Source organism: Dipodomys merriami, unplaced genomic scaffold (assembly GCF_024711535.1).
Source record: "Dipodomys merriami isolate MVZ:Mamm:240054 unplaced genomic scaffold, mDipMer1.0.p SCAF_10, whole genome shotgun sequence".
In the NCBI taxonomy this organism is placed as follows: domain Eukaryota; kingdom Metazoa; phylum Chordata; class Mammalia; order Rodentia; family Heteromyidae; genus Dipodomys; species Dipodomys merriami.
Window position 1 is genome coordinate 43,375,525 of NW_027202271.1, and position 24,995 is coordinate 43,400,519.

At 34.6% G+C, this 24,995-nt stretch overlaps 1 long non-coding RNA gene across 3 annotated transcripts in view; it reads right to left on the reverse strand.

The window, feature by feature from the left end:
• Positions 1 to 5,149: 5,149 nt before the first annotated feature.
• LOC138805121 (uncharacterized) overlaps positions 5,150 to 24,995 on the reverse strand; it is a 37,634-nt gene continuing 17,788 nt past the window's right edge. For 2 of the 3 annotated variants that reach the window (XR_011365448.1, XR_011365449.1), the window contains 2 exons: positions 5,899 to 5,955; positions 5,150 to 5,422 (listed from right to left, as the gene is read on the reverse strand). This is a non-coding gene — a long non-coding RNA (uncharacterized lncRNA). The remainder of the gene's footprint in view (positions 5,423 to 5,898; positions 5,956 to 24,995) is intronic. The other variant, XR_011365447.1, reaches the window with a different exon arrangement.

The following is a 24,995-nucleotide window of genomic DNA, read 5'->3' on the forward strand; positions in this document are numbered from 1 at the left end:
TTTTTTATGGCTTCAGTTAGCAGAAATCAGCCATAGGAGGATGGAGGAAGAGTTAACAGAGCTCTTCTGAAGAAACCAGTCTTAATGTTCCAGTAAAAAAAAAAATCCAAGACTAGAGAGTCACACCAAGTGTCCCATCATAGTACAGAGAGTTGGGCCAGAGAGGAAAAAATTCAAGCAGCTTGTTTAAAGAGACAGATTCGAGCCATAGTACAAAAATATTAAATGAAACGTTCCAGAAAGAAGTAATCCATAATGTGCTTTAAAATTGTATCTCTTATCCTGATTAGTGTGATAAAAAAAATGTCTTGTTGCCCACTTCATCTCTCAGGCTGTGAATCCTCCCTTTATTCAGCATATCCACTTTGTATGCTAACAGTCCGTTAGTAGACAATTCAGCTATCAAATCAACTGCTAGGATACAGCAGAATTGTAATGCTTGTATATTAATAACACTTTACTACTTAATGGCTCCACCAAAGCAAATCAATGAAACAAAGGTTATACCACTGCACAAAACAGAGGACAGAAAAACTCAGGTACAATGTGACAATGCTTCAAGACATATAGTAAAAAGAGAGCTTTCAAGCACACCAGAAATCATGGAAAATATCCTCACAGATAAGCAAGGACAGCCTATAGGAAAAATTCATTAAACCTCCTGGAGAGGTATCTACAGGGACAAGTGAATACATTTTCTTAGTAACTTGATACAGATGGATGAGCAGAAAAACTCAAAAGCTATGTACATATGACCATATAAGATGATGCTAAGTGAAATGAACCCCAAGATATGAACACAAGAGGTTTTTCTTTGTTGTTATTACTTTTAATGTACTATGTGATTTTTTTGTATGTTCTTCCTCCTGTGGTATATCCCTGTTACCACTGTATTTGATTTTGGTACATCACATCTTGTATTTAGATTTATCTGATTTGGGGAGAGGAAAGGGAATAACAAAATGCTGAAACAAGGGCACAGGATAACCCATTGTAACAATGATTACACTATACTATGTTGTAAATGAACTTTACAACTTTGGGGGGGGTGGAGTGGGAAAGGTTTGGGAGGGAAGAGAGAGTGGGAGAAAAACAAAGGAGGGAGTAACAATGCACAACAAGAAATTACTCATCACCTTACTGATGTAGCTGTAACCCCTCTGTGCAGCATGTTTACAAGAAAATAAAATTTAAAAAAAAACAAAGATCCTGAGTTAAGCATTCTATTTTTAATGTTCTGGAGCATCCTCCTTTTCCTCCTCATTCTTATTCTTTCTGGTTATAGTTATTCCTCCTCTTTTCTCTCCTCTTTTCCTCTCCCCTTTGTTCTCTCTTCTTCTTGCTTCATTCTCAGCCTCCTTTCCTTGCTCTTGTTCCTTTCTTCTTCTTTTACCAGATCTTATTATTTTATTCTTAGGTGTACTAATGCTCTCTGATTTCCCTCTGGTCTTTTCTAAGTCATCATCTCAGACACTTTTTCACTAACTGTGTCCAATTTCAAAACTATTGCCCCCTTTTTCTACTTCATCTTAAAATCAAAATTGTAAATATTTTTGTAAATAAGTTAATCACTTTTTGGTACTACCATATCAAGTTTATGCATTTATATATTACTGTATCTTGTTGATTCTAAAATGTACTCTTTTATATGCAGTAGTTTCTGAATTTAGCTATTATACTTGATGGGCATACTTGATTTAATAACATTTGTCCCATTAAAGGTACTAATACTGCACTAGCTGTGTGTTTTTCAGAGGTGTCTTGTAATACAGGAAAGATGGTATTTCAAATGCTTGTTTCCCTTCGTGTAGTTTGTATGATATTAATGATATATAAATGACTCTAAATGAGGTAACAATAAATGTCCTTTAATGTGAAAGGAAAAATATGATATTTACTTGAAACTCATAATTTATAGGAATTGTTGCTTAAGAATAAATTAACGTTAGAAACATGAGTTGATTTAAATTGAGACAAAGAAAAATCCAAAGTAAAACTATAGATGAGACAGGAAAATCATGAGTCCAATAAGGGTATTCATCTTTGGATGCATAGAGCTTCATAATGAGCAAAAGAGTGTTGCACTGCTTTGAATAATGAATGTTTAGTCTCATTTAAGGTGGATTATGTAATTTTACATTTTTACATCTAGTAGTGACATACTGATGTATTTTAGAAGCAGCACTTCTGGTTCTATGTGAGTAATTGTGGTGTGTGGACACAAAGGAAAGGTGGCTGTTGACAATCCTCCATTTTAAAAATAAACTAAGGGCTGGGAAGGTAGCGCAGTGGTAGAGCGCTTGCCTTGCATGCCTGAGGTCCTGGGTTCAATTCCTCAGCACCACAAAAGCAAAAAGAAAAAAAGTCGGAAGTGGCACTGTGGCTCTAGTGGTAGAGCGCTAGTCTTGAGCTGAAGAGCTGAGGGACAGCACCCAGGCCCAGAGTTCAGGCCCACGACTTGACCCAAAAAAAAATAAAAATAAAAATAAACTAAGTGTGGCTATTAGAAAGACAAATCCATTGTACAGTGTCATATTTGAGACATGACCCCAGCCATCTTTCTACTGGTTATTTGGAGATAGAAGTGAAATCTCAAAGACCTTTTTTTTTTTTTTTTTTTTTTTTTTCAACATCTGCCCTGAAACTAATCCTCCAAGTATATCAATCTCCTGAGAAAGTATGATTGCAGTTATAAGTCAGCAGTCCTGAAGTGGTAACTCTTTTCTTGTGCCCTTTCAATTCTTTCCAAAATAATCAATATAAAGAAAGATATCCAGGTTACTGGTTCCTATGGGTACTCTCTGAGATTGTGGGTATTTGCATGGAATTAAATATCATAAGGCAGCAGCGAAGACATTAACACTAACGGTAAACAAAGTATACAGTAAACAAAGTGTAAAGCATAGGCCCATGCGTACATGTGCCTATCTGTATCCATTCCAAAGTTGTCTGAATTATAGAAAATAGGAATAGGTAAAACATTCTCCTTCAGAAGAATGCTTTAAAGTATATGATCAAGTAAAATTCCCAACTGAATCTAGATTATAGCCAGCCACCCCCACCCCATTCCCAGTGACAATTCAAGACAGCTGCTAAATTTAACATGCCTTTACTGGAACACAAGAGCCGCCTGCACAATGGCAGCTGTGTGCTGCCAGTCCCCAGGATGTACTCAGTTTCTGAATTGCTGCACAGCAGCCCTGCTGCTCCTTAATCCTTGTGAATACAGCATTGACACATGGCCAAGATTTTCAGAGGATTCATTTTTTTTCAAAGGAAAGAAAAAAGAACAAAAGGAAAGAAAAAGCTCAACACAACATGTTAAGACACATCCTGTGAGGGAAAAAAGTTTGAGATGGGGGGAAAAATGACTCAGTAAATAAGTTTAATGACAGACTATTCCTAACATACAGATGGTTCGTGTTCTGAAAATTTATTTGCAGACCAGTTATTTGGATATGCAAACATATTTTTCCATAGAAACAAGGTTTTGCTTGTCAGTTGAATTCCCAAGTTAGGGTAGAAAATCCTACTCATGCATTACTGGGCTTGATATATGTCAAATAAATGATATTGACTCCATCACTTATAATGATAAGTCTATGGAAAAGATAGCCAGCAAAGTATCCTGTCACTCAAATCCTGACTCATTTATTCATTAATTCATTGATAACCTTAATAGGTTGGGGGTGTGGATAATATGGTCAAGGAAATAGGTGTATGCAGTGAAGGCCTAATTCTTGCTTCGCTGGATTTCCTTAAATCATGGTTAGGTTGCAATCATGATTGTACCAGCAGCACTTCGATTAAATCAGACTGTAAGGAAGGCAACTGGTTATCTTAACACATAGTGTTTACTCTTATTCTAGAAACCATTCTCCTGTGTGGTCCATATAAAGCAGGAAGGTGGAGAGTCATTCAGTGAATAACGTATCACATTTAGGTGTAAATATCCTGGATCTAGGTGGTCAGGACCCCCCATTTGTATTACTCAGTTTTGTTTTACTGTGACAAGATATCTGAGATAATCCATTTATACAGAAAAAAGGTCTATTTTGACTCATGATCAGAGCTGTTGTCTTTGTAGCAACACAGGATATATGTTACGAATTTCTCATCTCATGGCAACTAGGAATGAGAGAGAAAGATAGGGGACTAGAATCTTATGTTCACCTTCAGAGACATACTCACCAATGATCTTATTTCTTTTCACTAGACTCCACTTCCTGAAGGTCCCACCACTGCCCATAGTTCCACGTGTTAGGAAATAAGCCTTAAATTCACAGACATTTGAGGAACATTAAGATCCAAACTATCACATAAGGGGTGCTTATGGGTTTGGGTAAAACTGTCACACATCAAGCTGTCTCTGAAACAAAAATAGAAGTTTCTAGTTCTGCTTTATCAAAAATGTGTGTGTGTGTGTGTGTGTGTGTGTGTGTGTGTGTGTGTGTGTGTGTGTGTGTGTGTGTGTGTGTGTGTATGCTCTGGCATTAGGTTTTGAACTCAGGACCTCACACTCTTACTTGGCTTTTTAGATCATGACTAGTGCTCTATTACTTACTTGCGCCATACCTCTGTGACTTGCTTTTTGATGTTTAAAGATAAAATGTGTCTACCTAGACTGCCTTCAAACCATGACCCTTAGATTCCCACCTCCTAGGTGAATCACCAACACCCTGATCAAGAGCTTCTAATGTCTTGGGGAGTTTAAAGATTGAAGACGTGCAACACATCATTCTGTATGTGTATTGGATCTGTATAGTCATTATCTTAGGTCATGCCTGATCATTTCTTTAGAAGAAAATTGACTTCACCTATTTTCTTCAACATCTGCATTTATTCTGTTTCCATCACTGTTTGGAAACAATTTGCTTTCTCTCAGCAGTATGCAACATTATTCTATGTTTCAAATCACTAGTTAAAACTCTTCTAAGTTCCTGTTGACAGCCTCTGAACCTTGTATATAGTCAGTGTGTTCAGCCAGCTTTCCCTGAATCTATCTCGAGATTTCCACTCATGACTGAGATCCCTCCATCTTTGCATTCACCAGCTATCCCATCACCATGAGAATGACCTTTAAAGTTTACTAGCAACTCTTTCATAAAACAAAAATAAAACGATAGCTTTAAGTAAGTATCTGCTCAGTTTTTATTCAAAAGACTCAAAATAATTAGAACTGAGGTTGTGTGGAAGACCTGGACTTGCTAACACTGTCTCTTTAGGTAACTCCCTGTTGGTCCTACCTCCAAGTCACTACTGGTCACTCCACACTATGAACACAGAAAGCACTATGTCTGTTTTCAGTTCCATTGTGTGTCATTCTCTGGCTTGCTGTTGGTGCTAGAAATACTCTTGAAGCTTTCCTCTTATGCTGTATTCCCCGAATTGGCCAGTTTAAAAAATTCAACAGGCTTTTCTGCTGAAAAAAAAAAAAAAAGATGAGAGGTCAATGGTTCCTGTTTCTATCTTTTCTCCTCATTTGTTTTCCCCACTTAAACCCCACTTAAACCAAGTGGAAATGTCAATAGGACTCTGGGGTTTACAATGAACAAAGAAAAGGCACCTCCATTCCAGGGACTTGGACAAGGAGTATGTTAGAAATTTACTTGAATCCTCCACTATTCCCTTTCTGGATGATTCTCTGAGTTAAAACTGGAGAGAATGAAGGACAGTTGTGATCACAGGATCATCATGGTAGGGTGTTCATGAAAAAATGCTTTTCTAATTCCCTTGCTCAGTTTTTAAGCATAGCTACCAAAGAAGGGCCATTAAGAATAGAAGGAGCCTAGTGCTAGAAATAAATAATAGAGTGACAAATAAGCTAAATAAGCAAAACTAAAAGACTAAATATTTCCTAGCATCAGGCAGAAGTTAACTAAGTTAACTAAGACTCACTCTGCTTTCTCATGTCAGAATGAGAATGAATCTGTCTCCTGGCAGACTTTCAGGGACCTGTTAGACAAGAGAAGACATTAAATTTTCCACATAAGGGGCTTAACCTCAAGTTAAAGCAGTAGAACTTGGCTTCATTTCACTTAGTGTATACAATAATAATTATGTGCTTTAAGCACACAATGACTAGTCTTCACCAGAATCCTGAAAGGAATTAATATCTCCAACACAAAGAAGTTGATGACCCACTGGATATAAATTGTTCAAGGACACAGAGCAAAAAACATAACTTGTTCAAGGTCTAGAGCAATTTGATCCATGCTTCTTGGATATGCCAACCCATGATCCCTGTTGCTTTACCTTGACTATCTTCAATAATTTCAAAACAACTAAATAGGCCAAATTTGCATAGCTAGACAACCATTTCTAAAGCCTCAAAGTGCTGCCCTTACATTCTTTGTACTTTAGTTTGGTTGTGGGAGACCATGATAAGATAATAAAATAATTACCAACATTCTACAAAGCCTGAGTTACTACAGCCACTTTTCTAAGTAGCTAAACCCATATGGCCTTCCTCTAAAGTTTGTATCTACTAGAAGACTGTGCTTTTCACATCTACTTGCAGCAACTCTCTAAGAAGTACTGAAGGTGTATATGCCAGCTAAATTTAACAAGAGAGAATATGGAAAAGTTAGTGACATATTCCACATAACCAGGCGCTAGGAATACCTGGGAATAAATACATCTCTTTGTAAATCTAATTATTGTCACTTCTATCAATACATACATAAGATTCTACCACAGAAGTTTTATGCAACTTTCCTTTCTAAATGGTCAACATCAATCAACCCTGGTTAATAAAATGATGTCAATTATTCCTTACTCCTTCCTTCCTACCTTCCTTCCTTCCTTCATTCCTTCTTTCTTCTTTCATTCACTCCTTTGCTCCTCTCTCTCTTTCTCTCTCTACCTCTCTCTTTCTCTCTCTTCCTTTTTTATTTTTGAGATAAGGTCTCACCATGTTGTTCAAGTTAGCCTTGCACTCATTATATAGCCAGGCTGGTCTTGAAATGAAAATTTTCTTGTCTTTGCTTCCTGGGAACTGGGATTAGAGGGCTGTTTAGCTATGACCATTTTTATATCATTTTTAGTGAGTAAAAATGATATAAAATTCCAAATTACCTTATAATTTAAGTGTGAATTAAATCAAATTTTGTACGTATCTATCTATCTATCTATATCTATCTATCTATCTATCTATCTATCTATCTATCTATCTATCTATCTATCTATCTATCTATCTACCTATCTATCTATCTCTATCTCTATATATTGAAATCCACCCTCCAAAGAAAGAAGCAGTCAGTATTAGTGAAGATGGAAGAGATAATAGTATGAGAAGAATAAAAAAATTGTTACAAAGTTGGTATTTTCAATGATTCAATGTTAATGAAAGTTAATATAGTATGGACTTTCTTAGTGATATGGGAGAGTATATAATCTATTGAACTGGTTTAAAGAGAAAATTATCAAAATATTTTGTAGCATCAAATCATGGAAGTAGTTTGGACCATTGTTTAGTAATAATTGTCAATACAAAAACGTACACATATTTTACAGCCAGCAGTTATAGTTGGATAGATCTGCTCTTAGAAACACTGAAATAGTAAAAATTGGAAGTAACTTAAATTTCTCTGTCATGTAAATATACATCTGTGGAATGGAATAGTACTACATAGCTTTAAATGCACTAACAGTATAGGTTTCTAAAACATATTCATGAGTAAACAAACAAATGCATCAAAACAATAAATGTATGTCACATATTTCAATGACATTACAAATACTGTATGTATATGTAGTTGAATTTTAAAAAGACAACAATTATATCATATCTGATGATGATGATAGTTGCACAGTTGTTCTCAATCTATTGTGTTAACCTGTGGTTTACATTGTTGATTCTATGTTTTGTATGTTTTGCCACAATAAAATAAGTATGTGCAGACTAATGTATATTATATATAGTAGCAAGTTCACATAATATGAAAATAAGGTGACAGTAGGTCAAAAGGTTTCATATTATATGGCTTATGGATAAATAATTTTAGCCAAATGTTTTTGTTAGAAATGACAATAGGTACTTCTTCATGCTTCCAATTCTGTAGCCTCTTCAAATCCTAAATCTATATAAAAGTTTCCTGCAGAATTTCCTGGAAACTAGTTGTGATTTTGTGTGTTTAATATGAAGTTACCTTAATACCTGGCATGAAAATTTGCTTCCCCTTAGTTTACTTAGTGAATATTTAAATGGTTCTTTCAAACCACTGAATAGCTGTGAAAAGAACCGAGGTTCTTTATTTTCCAAAGCAAAATGTTCAATCTTGCAGACACTCATACAATTAAAAAGCAAGCAAAGCATTCTAGATGAGCATTTAGCAGCAAAGGGAATTATTTTGTAATTATTATGAAATTGCTATTTATTAAAATAGGCAATTATAATTTACGCTGATTTTTGAAGAGCACTAAATTTTTGTATGTAAGAGTGAAGGAGAAAGAGCATTGGGAGATTAGAAATGAAAACATTTGTTGACAATTTTTCAATAATGCAGAATAACCTACTTGATCACAATCATCCCTATGAAAAAAAGTGTTGCTGTTCTAATTTTACAGTTGAGAAAATGATGGATAAAAAGGTTGTCATGATTTTGGTAAAGCCACACAATCAGTAAGTGGTAAAGTCAGAATCCCTAGTAATGTCCTGATTCCTAAGCCATTGCTTTTATTTTTTATTAATAAGCCAAGCATCACTCAATGTAATTGACAAATGTAGACTCATTTTCAAAGAACCAACTGAACCAAAGCATATCTATAAGAATTTCACTATAATGACAAGCATGGCAGGAAAAGCTTGTTACTCCAACACTTGCGAAGCAGATACAGAAGAGATTAGCTTAGCTTACGAAGCATGATCCTGTTCAAAAAAAATCAAAACAAACCAAGTCTTTCATTAATAAGTGTTTGGTATACACGGCTCTTGGTGCATTCCACATGTTACTATACTATTCTTCTTCAGGACTGTCAACAAGAATGTTATCTGAAGCCAGCACCTGAAAGAAGCAATGAAAGTATATCTGCCCTTTATCAACCTGTCTGCTTCCTAGACTTTCTGTTTGACAGTATTTACTTGAAAGTGACCTTTGCCAGAAGTATAACAGGCCTTGCTTAGCAAGAGGAAACTCAACATTTTCTGTGATTGTTACAACTCCTTTCGTGGAAAGTTACAACAGCAGATCTGGTCCACAAAACTGTCTCTACGCTTCTGTTTCCAATACAACCAAACTTTGTATGTTATATAAAATTTCCATTTTATCTACTTGTTTCTGTTCTCATAATAACTAATGTGTTTCTCCTAATTAATAAAATAAATTGAACATAATTCTTGCTCCCCGTAAAATTAAATGTCTGTCTTAATATTCCTACATAACATACTTCTTAAGACTAACAGTAAAATAACCACCACTGCCAGTGTATCTCCACTAATCCTTTTGGGAAGTAATTTGTTTTGGCATAGTGGGGTTATTTGGTGCCACATAATATTAAGTAGTTGTTTGATTCCGCTATTGATTATTCTGGTCTTCAGGGTACTTAACATTTTACTCAACCTTGGTGTTTTTCTGAAAATAGATGGAAGGCTGGGTTTATCTAAGTCTTTCTGTTGTGATTTCAGAATATCTCTGTCTGTGCTCTCTCTGTGGGTATGTCAAACTTCTTACATATATGTAGAGAGAGATAGAAAAATAGTAGATACTTATTTTAAGTGGTTGTACAAAAGAGTTGACATTTTAAAAAGCAGTTTTTGACCAGTGTCACCCCTGTGTACAGCTTGAGTCATTCCCTCCCTACCTATCCCTTTTCTCACTCTTCTCAACTTTGTAGGATATGCACTAGACTTTTGACTATATCCTATCCCTCTTCTCCTCTACTTCTCCTCTACTACTTTCCCCTTACAGGGATATTAATTTCTCCAAAAGGAAACATCCAAAAGGACCCAAGAAGAAACTGCAGAACCTTGCCTTTCACCTACGTTTGCAGTGTTTTAAACACTTATTAAATTGTGGTCAATTTGTTATTTAATTAACAAAGTTGATATAAAAAGTAGCAGTTAAGTACTTTCCCATTATGAACAGTCTTCTTTTTGTGGTTTGAGTTTCTTGCTGTGAAATGTGGTTTAAAACTATTCAATGGGACTAGATTGTGGCTTAGTGGTAGAGTGCTTGCCTAGAATGAATGAAGCCCTGGGTTCAATTCATCAGTACCACATACACAGAAAAAGTCAGAAGTGGCTCTGTGGCTCAAGTGGTAGAGTGTTATCCTTGAGCAAAAGAAGCTCAGTGACATTGCGCAGACCCTGTGTTCAAGCCCCAGTACTGCACAAAAATAAAAATAAAAATATTCAGTGGTTCTGGTGCCAGTGGGTCATGCCTGTAATCCTAGTTACTCAGGAGTCTGAGATCTGAGGATGATGGTTCAAAGCCAGCCTGGACAGTAAAATGAGACTCATCTCTAAGAAACTACCAGAAAGTCAGAAGTGGAGCTGTGTCTCAATTCATAAGGCTCTAGCTTTGAGCAAAAAGGAGCTCAGAAACGGTGCGCAAGCCAGGCCCACCCAAGAATGACAGCAAAAGAAATAAATAAATCAATAAAAATAATCTAAACCCCAGAGTACTAGTTCAGAAGTGATTTATACCACAATGAAAAGAAATAACCTCATACCTGGACTCAGAAACATCAGAAAGTTATAATTTTTAAATATTGATGATGTCTGGTAGTCATTGATAATCATTTTGAAAGGGAATTTTACCTATTACTTTATCCTAAATTGAATCAAAATGATCAGAAATTATATTGATAGCATGACTAGAAATTTTATGTTTTGTGAGTTTAACTTTTAAAGAGATTAAAATGTTTTGACATACTAAATTTCTTTAAATTTAACATAAATATGGTTTTGAGCTTGCAGTTTTCCTCAAACATTTTTAAATGAGGAAATACATTTCCAACTCTTATTTCAAAAATTTTGTTCATCTTTGGGCTTGAATTCAAAGCGCAGGTGTTGTTCCTGAGCTTTTGTGCTCAGGTCTAGCACTCTACCACTTGAGCCACAGCTCCATGTCTGAATTTTCATCTTTTAATTCATGGTCACATAATAAGAAAGTTATATTTTGTTATGGATATGTTTTCATTGGCAATTTCACATAACAAATGCCTTGCTGGTTCTGTGGAAAGCCTGTAATTAAGTATAAAACAAGCTACTGGGCTGGGAAGGTGGCTCAGTGGTAGAGTGCTTTCCTTGCATGCCTGAGGCCCTGGGTTCGATTCCTCAGCACCACATAAGCAAAAAGAAAAAAGCCAGATGTGGTACTGTGGCTCAAGTGGTAGAGTGCTAGTCTTGAACTGAAGAGCTGAGGGACAGCGCCCAGGCCCTAAGTTCAGGTCCCATGACTGGACCCCCCCAAAAACAAACAAACAAACAAAAAACAAGCTACTGTTTGCCAGGTGAACATGGTAGTCTCTTAGGTAATGTGAGCTATTTTTAATTAATTTGGTGAAAATCTTACCATTTTTAAGATTATGGTACATGCCAGATTTGTAGAAATGTTCATTGATTTATTCCTAAAAAGATTTCTTATAAATAGATACAATTACCTTTACTCATTAGAAAGTAAACTGTAACTCAGAAGGTTAAAGTGATTTGTCTCATGTCATGGATTCGAAATATCAGATCTTGTTATTGGGGTGAGTTTTAACGTTACTTTTTTTTTGGGGGGGTCAGTCATGGGACCTGGGCTCTGGTCCTGGGCATTGTCCCTCAGCTCTTCAGCTCAAGGCTAGCACTCTACCACTTGAGTCACAGTGTCACTTCTGGCTTTTTCTGCTTATGTGGTGCTGAGGAATCAAATTCAGTACCTCATGCATGTAAGGCAAGCACTCTACCACTGAGCCACCTTCTCAGCCCCAGAGTTTTAACATTATACAGTGAAAGTAAGAGCCTAAAAGCTTTGCATTCTATAATCTTTAGAACTCTGTGCACCAAGGACTCAAGCCACACACTCTAGAAGCACCTACGTGCCCTTAACTACTAAAACACATAGAATAACTCTCTGTGAAACAAATAAGAGAGGGTTGTTCAAATCTCAGAGTAGAGGGATATATCCATTCCTCAACAACCCTTAATGTAGCTTCCTGTGGAGAACCCACATCCAGATAGAAAAACTCGAAAACCTTAACAATCAAAGTCCCTTACTGTGCTCTTTTAACTGGCACCAAGATACTGTCTGGCTCTACATATATCATTCATGCCACAATCTGCCAGCTGTAGGCTTTAATGTTATTTTATAATACCTATATAATACATTTTTGGTAATATATTTTAGACCTCTTAGCAAAATTGTACAAAATCTGCCAAAATATCAGACTGTCTTAATATAAAGACAAACTCTAAGATAAAATAAAGGACAAATTTCAGCTGCCTCCTCTGCCAAAACAGTGTGCAATTTGCACACTGCCTATTAAATGCATAAAAATAGATCTCTTTGGTACAGTATATCAGAATCTATACTAACTATAACTTAAAATTATTCAAAAAACAAAAAACAAGGAAAATCTAAAAATGCATTTTCTGGAGAAAAGATAATTAGCAGATACCAACTGTGAAATTACTCAGATATTTTACTGAGTAAACAAGGATTTTGTAAAGATGTTTTAACTTTACTTGATAAAATAAATTTAGATTTCTTACAATGAATAGCAATGTCAGAAATCAGAACAGAAAAATAGAAATTGTTTAAAAGCAAAACAGGATAAAATAAAAATTCTAGAAGTTAACAGCACTAGCAGTAAAATCTACTATTGATTATTGGGTAGTTTACAAAGATGTCAGAAGAAAAGGTTTGTGGACATAAAAACTGAAGCATAAACACAAATCTAATGTAAAGAAGAAAGGAAAATGAAGACATAGGGACATGTAGAATTATATGAAAAAGTTGAATATTCACCTGGAATACTGAAAGTAGAGAGAAAAGATAGAAGAAATTGAAAAAAGAATAGGCTGAATTTTCCCTAAATTGCTGTAAGATGTGAATTTTCAAATTCAAGAAGCTACTGTATTTCAAAATGGGATGAAATACACAGACACACAGACACAGACACACACAGACACAGACACACACACACACAGACACACACACACACAGACACACAGACACACACACACACAGACACACAGACACACACACACACACACACACACACACACACACACACACACACACACACACACACACACACACACACACACACCAGTCCATAGCACAATCGAGCCCATAAACAAAAATAAAAGAAGGAATTTAAGAAATCAGCCATAGAAATGATCACATCACCTAGGGAAAAAGAATTTCAATGACTGCTATTTTGTAACAAGAGACAAAACTGTAATAGATAAATGGAAGAAGGATATGTTTAAACTGCCAAAAATACAAGAAAAAAATTTAACCCAGAAATCTATATTCAGAAAAGAGTCGGCTTTAGTCTGTTCAGGCTGCCACAAAATACCACAGGATGAGTGACTTAAATAATGCTCTTGTTTTTTCTTACAATTCTGAAGAATGAAAATCCACAAGCCAGGTGCAATGATGGCGAGGGCCTTCTAATCGCATTGCATTTGGTGGGTCATGGTCTTCTCTGACACAGGTGCTTGGAGAAAGCCAGAGGTAGTATGACCCTGGTATTTCTTCTTTTAAGGACACTAATCCTATTGGATCAGGGCCCTATTCTTACGACCCTATTTAACACTCTTTACTCCCATACTCTAATGTACCATATTAGGGGCAAAGACATCTACATATTAAATTTAGTGAAGACATATATATTAAGGCCATGACAAGAATGAAGGTGACAAAGACACTTAAATAAATGTAAGCTTGGAAAATTTATTACTAGCAGATTTACACTATATGAAATATAAATAGGAAGTTGGGTCCTCATGGAATATTAAAAAGATAAGGTATAGAAGGAATCTAAATATAAACTATTTTTTCTCTTGATTTTATAAAGTAGTAATGCTGATGGTAAAAAGATTCTTTTGGTATTTATAATGTGCATAGATGAAATATATAATAAGTTTATCATAAAGGCTGAATATATAGAGATATAGATATAGATGACAGAGCTACATTGCAAACTTTCATATATTTTATGCAAATATAATGCTAACTAAAAAGCCTCTATAAAACTAGAGATGTATATTATAATCAGTCCAAAATCATTGACAATATAATCTGCAAATGTCTCACTAAAACCTTGCTGAAGGCATCCTGAGATAAGATCTAGAATGCAGAGACATTTGGAGTCCATTCAAAGTGCAATGGGAAACAACTACCACTAAGCAAAGGCATGATATGTTTGGGTTTACATTCTTTAAGATGGGAATTCAGATCTTAAATCTGGGCATTTGGGAGAATATGGATTAAAGGAAGCAGGAGTGAAATTAGAATCACAAATCGTGGGATTGTGGCTTTGGTCCAGCGTATATAATTGCTGCTAGAATATAATGGTTTGGGCTTTTTGGGTTTGTTTTTTGAAACTTCTGGCTTTTTGGGACTGCCTTCTCCTCTGAACATTCATGAAGTGCTATTTAACCCTCTCTTTTATGCAGTAATAATTCCATACTCCCATTTTAGACTCATTTGACAGCCAAGAATAAACATATTCTGTTTTTCTCCTGATTGCTTAGTAGTTTCTATATAGCATCTAGTCAATAATTATTTATTCAAAGTATATAACACTCTCTCTTTGGACATTTCTATTTTTCACCTGAGAGAATATACAATATGTTTAGATAAAATATTACAAAAATTAATATACTTTGAACTTTAGATTAAGATTTTTTAATGGCCTGGTTTTCCTTTCCTTTTGTAATACTGCCAAGTGTGAAATTTATATCTTCTCTTGAGCTAAACCAGAACAAATAAAGTTTCAAGCAATTTTGAGGAGGAGGAAAAGTATATTTTTTGCTCCCTCATAACTCAAAAATAGCTGAGCCAATTTAATTTACTCTTTAAATTGGAGGAGTTTGGGGACAAATTGTAGAGATGGGATGTGGAACAAATGAGAAAACAACATCTTTCATAAGACCAAGGCTGTAACATTGCAATTCCAAGCACATTTCTTGGAATGTCATAAACAAGGAAAGATGGAAGTTGCATTGAGAATCCCTTTACCCTTGAAGGAAAAGCCTCTGCAATTTGACAGCAAGGATCCAAAACCTGCAATAAATCTTTTGGGTTTGTGAAAGAAAGAGCATTTCAGGAAGACACTGTCTGAGGAAGACTTCTGAATGTATGTAATGGTGAGCAAAGAATGCAAGAACTGATTGTAGAAAGAAAACTACGAAATGCAGAATTTCATCTAGACTCTATATTTATGCACATTTTTCCTTCTTTACTACTCATCCCATTCCCTACCTTCTCATCAATTAACATTACTCTTTACAATAAAATTATTTTGTCTACTATGATAAATAATACTTCACATATTCCACACTCAAGTATACTCTAAGTGAAAAATAATCATGTGGGCTCCACAATTATTTAGGACTTTTTTTTTTCATTTCAGAAGAAGAGTAAACTAATGAAAGAAAGGAATAAAGAGGAAATATCTGTAATAAACAAATATCCCAAAGAGCACTTTGGAAAAAGAAAATAAATAAAAGAAACACACCATAGGATGTGAGCTAATTCTTGGCCAAAGACAGGGAAAAGGAAGGAAGTAGTTACTGGATATTTAAGTGAGGAAAGTTGGCCAGCAACTGTTGAAATCAACCCCTGAGAGTTGTTCGGCATTGTCTTACTGCAGTGGTCTCTTCATCTCCCACTGAACTCATTATCCTTTATGAAAACCTCACATGTCAGGCCCACTTTGACAACCAGTGCTTTTAAGTTTAGCAATTTCTTATTGAAGCTAGTAAAACTAAAATCAATTGCTTACTTATTTCAGGTGGTTTTTATTCTGTATGTCATTAACAAGGACATATACATAACTGATATTTAAAGATAAAGAACATTGGGCATTTTGGACACTTTTAGTAAGGTGTGAATTGCGGCATTCACGGTGTGATTTTCAGAGTATCTGACATTGTATACACTCTGTAAGTGTTGCCTGAGTTCACTGCTATGATTATCACTATTACTGCTGAGTGATAAGGCAGGGTTAGAATATGTTTTATTTCACACTAAGACACATTACACATGAGAGGGACATATAAGTTAGTGGTGTTTTCACATTTAGGTCACAAACCATCAACTAACGACACTACATACCAAACACAAATGGAAAGCTACTGAGAAAAATATAAACTGTTCTAAAAATTTCTTTGCAAAATAGAGTAAGAAGTACAGAAGCTAAGACATACCCTCCTCTCAATTGGAAACAGAGCTGATGTGTCATTGTTGGAACTAAATTTGTCAACACACAATAATAGCCTGGTGGGCTGCCCTCCACTAAAACAGTGAATTTCAAGGTTTCTTGGGTAAGATTTTTTTTCTAAGAGCCTAAGGAGAAAAAATAAATTCTCCACTATTAGTGCATAAATCTATAATCACTGAAAAATCAGATTACTTTTACTGAGTTTTAAAGTTTATTCTAGTTTACACAATAAATCTATGAAGATTAAGAGATAAATACCATACTGCTGCCTTTCTCTCTTGGGAGAACCTGGAAGAGCAAGAGGAGCCAACATGTTGGCTAATAGCCTTAGGTAATACAGCTTTACTAGAGCAGAAATAGACTTAAAAAAAATAGAGGATGGCATAATATTTAGGTAGTTCTTCCAGAATCCAAAGAAGAAAAAAGACTAAGAAGAAAATATGCAGCAGAAAGTTTTTATTTACTCATTCATTCATTGTTTTAAGTCTTATTGAAGGTCAAGCCATCATGATTATTTGCCCCAAGGGTTTATTTGAAAATCTAATCAAGTATAGTTTGATACAGCCTTATAGGTAATAAATCTTTTATATTAAGGTCATCTCTGACATAGTTGTTACACTTAGGACAGCTGGCCAATGTGCCTAATGTTAAACACAATCATTTTAAATGAAAACTTGACACTGGAAAAAACAACCCACCATTTCTCTCATTTCTAGGCATGATTATTGATTTAAAAAATTGGTTGGTGAAAGCAAACGCACCATTTTTTGTTCTGGAACTAGAAATGACATAGCAATACGTGTATGAAAAATCTGCTATTGACTGCCCTAAGCAGAATGTTTGCTTGAGATTTTTTTTAGATATGTAAAATTTAACTTTTTAACAGGCTGAAAGAACTTCATTATAATGTGTTTTCATTGGTAAGCATATCCCATGAAAATTATTTTCTTCCTTAAAAGGGAAACAATATGATTCTTCCAATCACTGTTGCATTATTCAGGCTTTCTGAATTTTTCTTGTTCAACTTCACACATTAAGTGACAATATAATGACTATCTTACAAAATAATTCCAATAGCTACACGGGGAAATAATAAGACTTAGGGATAGAAATTTTTTCTGTGGAATAAAAAGATTCTGTTTGGTCCTGATGTGGTCGTTGAAAATAAATAAACATAACATTTTCTGAAACAGATAAAGAAATAACAGGGAAAAAATCATCCTATCATTTTAAAAGGCATACCAGCCAATATGGTAAAAGATGTGAATGTCAAGAAAACTCAAATGTTTAGTTATTGGCCCTCCTACACTGACCATTTACCAAATTAGAGGAGTTACTTTGGCCCTCTAGTGGTGACGTGTTACTATAATAGACTTCCAATCCCAAAATAAAAATAAAATAGCTATCTTCTTTCAGAACTCCAAAAGTGAAACATGTTTCTGTAAATGCCAAACTCTAGAAATATATTTTTAAATCTCCGTGTGGGATGTAAGTAGAGAAATTTTCCTCAGCCAATGTAGGGTTTCTTCTTGTACCCCTCAATAAATGATATGTCAAGAGAAGATGACAAATCAGGATACCACATGGTACATCATAATGCAGTACTTTTGCCACATTAAAATTCGCTAAAAGGTTTCAGATGAGTCATAGCACAAAGTTCTGTAAGCTCTACCACATATTTCTCTCCATTGAACCTTCATTTTTAATTAAGACCCCTCCTCTTCATTCACCAAGCCCCCTCTTACTGGAGCTGTGGCATTTTCTTCAAAGGTCTTCTCCATGGTTTTTCATGTTATCTGTGTATGCAGATCTGAATTTGAGATTTCTGACTGAAAAACAAGTATAGTACTCTTTTGAATTATTGTCCTCATAGCAAAATTCCTTGATTTTCATGGGTAGACTTGGTCCTGAGAAAAACCTCCCAACATTATGCATACTACATTGGATCCCATCTACTGGAAATCATTTGTTTCTAGAGTCTCTTCTTAGAGAGTCTCCGAAGTGGGAAGGATCAACCTTAGCACTAATGTGTACTGACAAACTCATGAGTTAATACTCAAACAATCTCAAGTGAACCATCAGCACTTAGATGCTTGTTTCTTACTGTCTGGTACAAAACAAAAGCAACAGTTTACTGTAGCAGAAATATTCTATGATTATACAGTAACTGAAACCAGTATTTGATCAATTTAATGTCCATCTAAAATCCTAGTGCTAGATAACATGTCTTTCTTTATAATGTGCTACTGAACATTATTATTTTATCATACTGTAAGTATGATAAAAAGGAAGGCAAGAAGCAAGGAAGGAAGGAAAGGAGGAAGTGAGGGAAAGAGGAAAGAAAGGAAAGGAGGAAAAAAAGGAAGGAGAGGGAAGAAAGGATATATGTCTTTCTTCATAATGTGCTATTGCACATTATTATTTCATCATACTGCAAGTATGATGAAAAGGAAGGAAAGAAGCAAGGAAGGAAGGAAGGAAAGGAGGAAGGGAAATAAATTAGCAATGAATGAGCGAGTAAGAGAGGGGAAAAAAAGACTTAATTTTTCTTGTCCTCATAGAGTACAATATTACTTCAAGACAAAGAGGAAAAAAACTCAAGAACTTTTCCAGTAGTGTAGTCTGAGATACTAAGATTATTTTTTCATTTCCTTTTTAAAATGAACAATAACTGCATTGTTTATCACCATTAAAGTACCATGAAATTATAAAGGTCAAAGACACAGATAATTTTTATGCATCTGAAGCTTTCTTTACTGTGTCCACTTACGAGTTGTGGTGATTATATTACATCACTATAAATACAAATATCACTTAGCATCTGCAAACAGAACAGTTACATGATTCTTTTAATTTTACTTTAGATGATAAGGTAACATATTATTATTATTATTATCATCATCATCATTATCATTATCATTATTGCTATTGCACCCAAAAAATGAGCCTACCATGCATGCATGGCTAGGAATAGAAGCATAACAATTTAAATTTATTTATAAAATGGCAGGCTATCATCTGCTTTAGGAAGAAATGGTATTCATGGAAAGATTACATTTATGTTATTCTGAATTTTAATGGAAATTTTGGGCACAAACTGATTTTTGCTAAGTTGTTGGTGTAAGTTTTATCCACAAAAGACGCTATACTAGAGGAAATCTAAATGTAGGTAAAATGATAAGAAATTAAATCATAGTTTTATGCCCTCCAAAATTATCAAATATGTGCTTGAAGAATACATTTTAATTACCAGGTTTTAGAGTGAAATTGGCTTAGGAATAGTTCTGCCAAAAGAATATAAAAAACAAAAGGTCTTGGTTTTCTCTCTGCTTCTTCATCCTTTATTCTTTTAACATTATCAACCTGCTATTGGGTGGGAAATAGAATTGCTTTTTAAACATCCTCAAGCTCTTCTTCATAATCAGAGGTTTGACAGTGAGCAGTATTGTATATTGACTTCATTATTCTTAAGGAACCAATTACAGAGAAACTTGAAATCCCCCCTCTTCCCCCAGTTTCTATTATCTTCATAGTCACCTGGGATTCAGACTTTGACATGGAACATTCCAGTCAAAGCTGAGTGATGGTGAATGCAATTAAAGGTGATACTGGTTTACTTCCAAAGTGTGATATATGTATTGAAAGCAAAGGTTAAGAGAATTATCAGGATTAGGGGGTAGAGGAATAAGTTTTAAAGCTTAAGTCTACAAATTAAAATCAAAATATTCATGAGCAGATATTCGCAACATCGATTTTTTCAATAAAATGACTATATAGAAATAAACTAATTATAAAACTATATTTAAAGGCATTATTCAAATTCTGCTGTTAATGTGGTGCTTTCTCAAGAAATCTACAGAAATTAGCTGAGTTAGGGGCTGGGAAGGTGGCTCAGTGATAGAGCGCTTGCCTTGCATGCATGAGGCCCTGGGTTCGATTCCTCAGTACCACATAAGCAAAAATAAAAAAGCCGGAAGTGGCTCTGTAGCTCAAGTGGTAGAGTGCTAGCCTTGAGCTGAAGAGCTGAGGGACAGTGCCCAGGCCCAGAGTTCAGGCCCCACGACCGGACTCCCCCCCCCAAAAAAAAGAAATTAGCTGAGTTAGTTAAATGATGAATTTTTAAGTTAATGGTTTAAGAGTTTAATCATTATCTTTCTTTTTTTAGCTCCTATAAAATTTTCTTCTGTTTCTATTTATTAGCTTTCATTCTATTATTTATCTTCCACTAATGTTTAAAACCAAGAATTAAGTTTTCTGCAATGAAAAAGTTACATTAAAGGCAAGAAAAATCTATGCTGTCTATACATAGATTTTCGTACTTGCTTTGCTATCTGCATAGAACACACCTAGTAATGAAATGATAGATTTTAAATTATGATCTTTTGTTGTAATACATATAAAGGCCTTTTCTTTGTAAAAAAATGATTGAAGTCACAGAACTGTTACAATTTAAATTCTTGTGAACTCTCAGCCCACAATAGTATTTCTTTTCCTTGAACTCTACAATGAATTTGTTTACAGAAAACAGTACATACGGGCTGGGAAGTTGGCTCAGTGGTAGAGCTTGCCTTGCATGCCTGAGGCCCTGAGTTCTATTCCTCAGCACCACATAAGCAAAAAGAAAAAAGCGGGAAGTGGCGCTGTGGCTCAAGTGGTAGAGTGCTAGCCTTGAGCTGAAGAGCTGAGAGACAGCGCCCAGGCCCAGAGTTCAGGCCCCACAACCGGACCCAAAAAAAAAAAAAAACAAAAAACAAAAAACCCCAGTACATACAACTAAAAAACCTATTTGACAATTGCACACTAAGAGCAACACCCTTTAGAAATAATATTCTTTTAGGTTCTTTGTTTTTTGTTATTTCCGGGGACTGAAACCGAGGGCTTTCTATATTTTCATTCTACTTTCCTCATTTCATTTCCATCTGAATGTAACATAATTGAAAGTATTAAAATTAATGACTTTATTGCACATCTATGGAACAAAATTAGTTATATTAATGTATAGCTACTAAAAAGTCCTGAGGCTCTAATTTTTATTATTATCTTGAAACTATAAAGCTTTGAGTATTTGTTTTCTTCTCTAAAATATTACAGCTACTTGAATGCATGTGATCAAAATAACAAATATACTACATTGTGATCAGTAATTATCACATATTCATATTTATGCTAAATGAGACTCTAAACAGAATGCACCTGGCTGCTTAAATTTTCTGTTCATATTTTTTGATGGCACATATCTAGTGGATTAATATTATATGTTGTTTGAATGGGAAAGTATCTAAAGTAAAATAAGAGTGAATACTGAAAAATATTTTCATATAAGCAAGAAGAAATAAAGGAAAAATGTATTTTGCAGTTAAGTGATTCTAGGTTATAAATATTTCAAATTGTATGTGATGCATAGGACATCACATTATGATCCATTATCATATGTTTTTTTATAATGATCTGTCACTCAAGAAGTTTTCTCTGCCAGGTGAGAAGTAATTTTATTGAATAAAGTAGGCAAAAGTAAATCAATTTTATAAAACATTGGGCTATGTATGCTTTCCATTCATGGTGCCAAGATGCAGATTTTCCCCTTTTGAAGATTTGTTTTCAAAATGACTGAGGTAGATACTGAAGACATTTTTCTGCCAAGACCTTGATACTTAGTGATTAAGTGTTGTTGAAACTGTTAATATTGGGGAAATGGCCAGATCAGGAATTAATAAGTGTAGAGAAGAAGGGAAAAATCCAAAGAATCCCTAAGAATATAGATAATTTAGTATGCTCATAGAACCTGACAATCACAAATGAAGGAGATGTGAGAAATAAGTTTCATACTTTTTCCTTGTGCAGCTGAACACACCTAATTTCTTTAGTGTTATTCACTATATTTGGGGCCTTTTGTGTAGGATAATAGGAAAATTAACACACAATAGAAATCATCAGTTTGCATGCCTGTGAGACATTAAGATGTAGACAGTAGAGAATTGGAAAAATATGAATCTGGTACCTGGGAAAAGGTTACATTTCAGAAGCTTTAAAGAAAGATAAAAATCAAAGGAAAATAGCACCTAGCTTTCAGTCAGCAGCTGAAGCATGAAGATAAAGTGATTAGGCTTAGAAGGAACTCTCAAGAGAGGGGGCAGGAGAAATAAACTGAATAGAGTGGCAAATTAAAACGTAAGATGCAAATCTGATGATTATGTGGCAAACACGATTCTAAATACATTATGTATGTGTGTGTATATATACACTTATGAATATACACATGTAGATATAATATGTACTCCCACATGTGCATATATGGGTATATATTTATGAATGTGTATATGTATACATTGAATATTTATATGCACATGAATATATATGTATAGTTAGATTTACTTACAACTATCACATGAGCTAGCTAGAATGATTACCATTATTTTACTAGAAGTTGAGGATGCAAGATGTTTATCAGAAATGGAAGAAGGGTTTGGGGAAGGAAGAAGTAAGACTGTGGTGTCAACATGGAATGTTCAGTTAAGTTGATAGGGACAGTTAGAGTGATTATTGACTAACAAATTGTTTTAGATTGAGTTCAAATGTCATGACTTTAGAGCCACTCTTGGTTCAGTCATCAGATAGGGGTACCTGAAGAAATGGTATGACCATGAATGATATTGAAACTGAATTTTACCATTATAGGATTCATGTCAATAAACCATCTACAGAACAAGCTACCTGTAGACATTCTCTGTGAGGGGAGAGTGTGATGATTCTTCTTGTGCACGACCACTCTGAACCACTGTCTAGGTTTCTATATCCTTATATTCAACCTTCATCCTCAGATAATTAAAAGTGCCTTTTAATCTGACCATACATACACCTTAAAAATTCACCATTATAATTATTTCATTGATGTTTGTGTCTTTGATTTGAAGTATCTTTTCATCTTGTTTGGATCATTATCTGAAAGAACATATGACTCATACAAAAGATATATTGGTAATTGAATAAGAGGTATTTTGAATAGGTCTGAATTTGCCAGCCAGGGGAGACTTTCAATCAGAGCAGAGAGTAAAGGCTAAGTAAATTAAACTTGCTGACAGTATTTTTTGTCTTGTATTCCTTTTTTTTTGTTTTTTTAAAATAGGTTTTTTTATGGTGAAAATACTGTACAAAGGGGTTACAGTTACATGAGCAAGGTATTGAGTACATTTCTTATCAAGCATTGTTGCCTCCTCCTTTGTTTTTGCCCTACCATCCCTTCCCTCCCACCTCCACAACTGCACTCCCTCCCACTCCCCCCCCCACCTAAATTGTAAAGTTCGTTTTTCAACATAGTGTCTTGTACATCTCATTGTTCCAATGGGTCAACCTGTAACCCTATTTAAACATTTTGTTTTTTCTCTTCCCCTCCCCAAATTATACAAGCATCAAATACAGTGAAATCAGGGTGGGTCTACAAATATTCATTGAACTAAAAAGCTTAATCCCATCCTCTCTCCAGAAACAAATTCTCAAGTCACTTATTTTCTTGTAACTGCTTATGAGTGAACTATATTAATATTTAAAATAACTAAATTTGTAAATTTTGTAAAATATACATGTTTTATAAATTTTGTTATGTGAAATTTTATAAAACATGTTTTATAATCAAAGTTGAGGAAGTAAAGATTGCCTTTCAAATATAAAAACATTTTTATTTGTGTTAAAAAAGATGTTATACATTAATTTCTGCTTAATCATTATGGGTTTTATCTACTAGTCAACATTTTACATTCTTTTCTAAAGACTGCTTATTTTTACAATTTGTAAGAATTACATTAAGTACCATAGTCTGTTTAGTATATGGAATTCTAAAAGATGTCTTTTTTTGGATCTTAATGATCTCTTTATTTGGCAGAGGGATTGTCTTTCTTGTTGATATTCTCATCACCAGTGCAGAGTTTGACCCAGTGTGTGTCCTAAATACATGTTTTGTGACTAAATGAAATATCAATGAAAAACAGGAATAACAACAAAGAATTTTATACAGTTAAAAACAAAGGAACAAAAAATTCAAGAAGACAGCATTGCTCTTTTTTAAATATTAAATATCTCTAAATCACAAACATTATTCATGAACACTGATAACAACTAAGAGGGAAATCGAGATTTTATATATCTTTTTCGATAAAACAGAATTTTAAAAACTAATTTGTGGTAGAAGATGAGCTTGAAATTGAATCTCCCAACCTTAAGTTCAGTTCCTCTTGCCAAGTCAAAAGAATTAATTATGGGCCTTATTGCTAGATTATCTAAAGGGCCTAAGTGGGTCACTTAGCATAAGTCATTTCCACATCACTGATCATTTGGCGGATGGCAATATGATAAGGGCATTGTTCATTGGATGAGCCTAAAGTTGTTTCACTGGGAACAACTTGCCTGACAGACCTTGCAATGTAATGAAAATATAACCAACTCTTTCACATGTACATTTCACAATGTACATGACTGTTGTCCTGAAGCCCTCATCTTCATCACCATCCAAAGTATCCATTAGCCATCTTCTATTGCCAATGTGAAGTTTTGTTGAAGATTAAGATTCCAGTTCTGGTATCACTCTTAAATTCAATTTCATGAGTTTCAAGTCTTTTGTATAG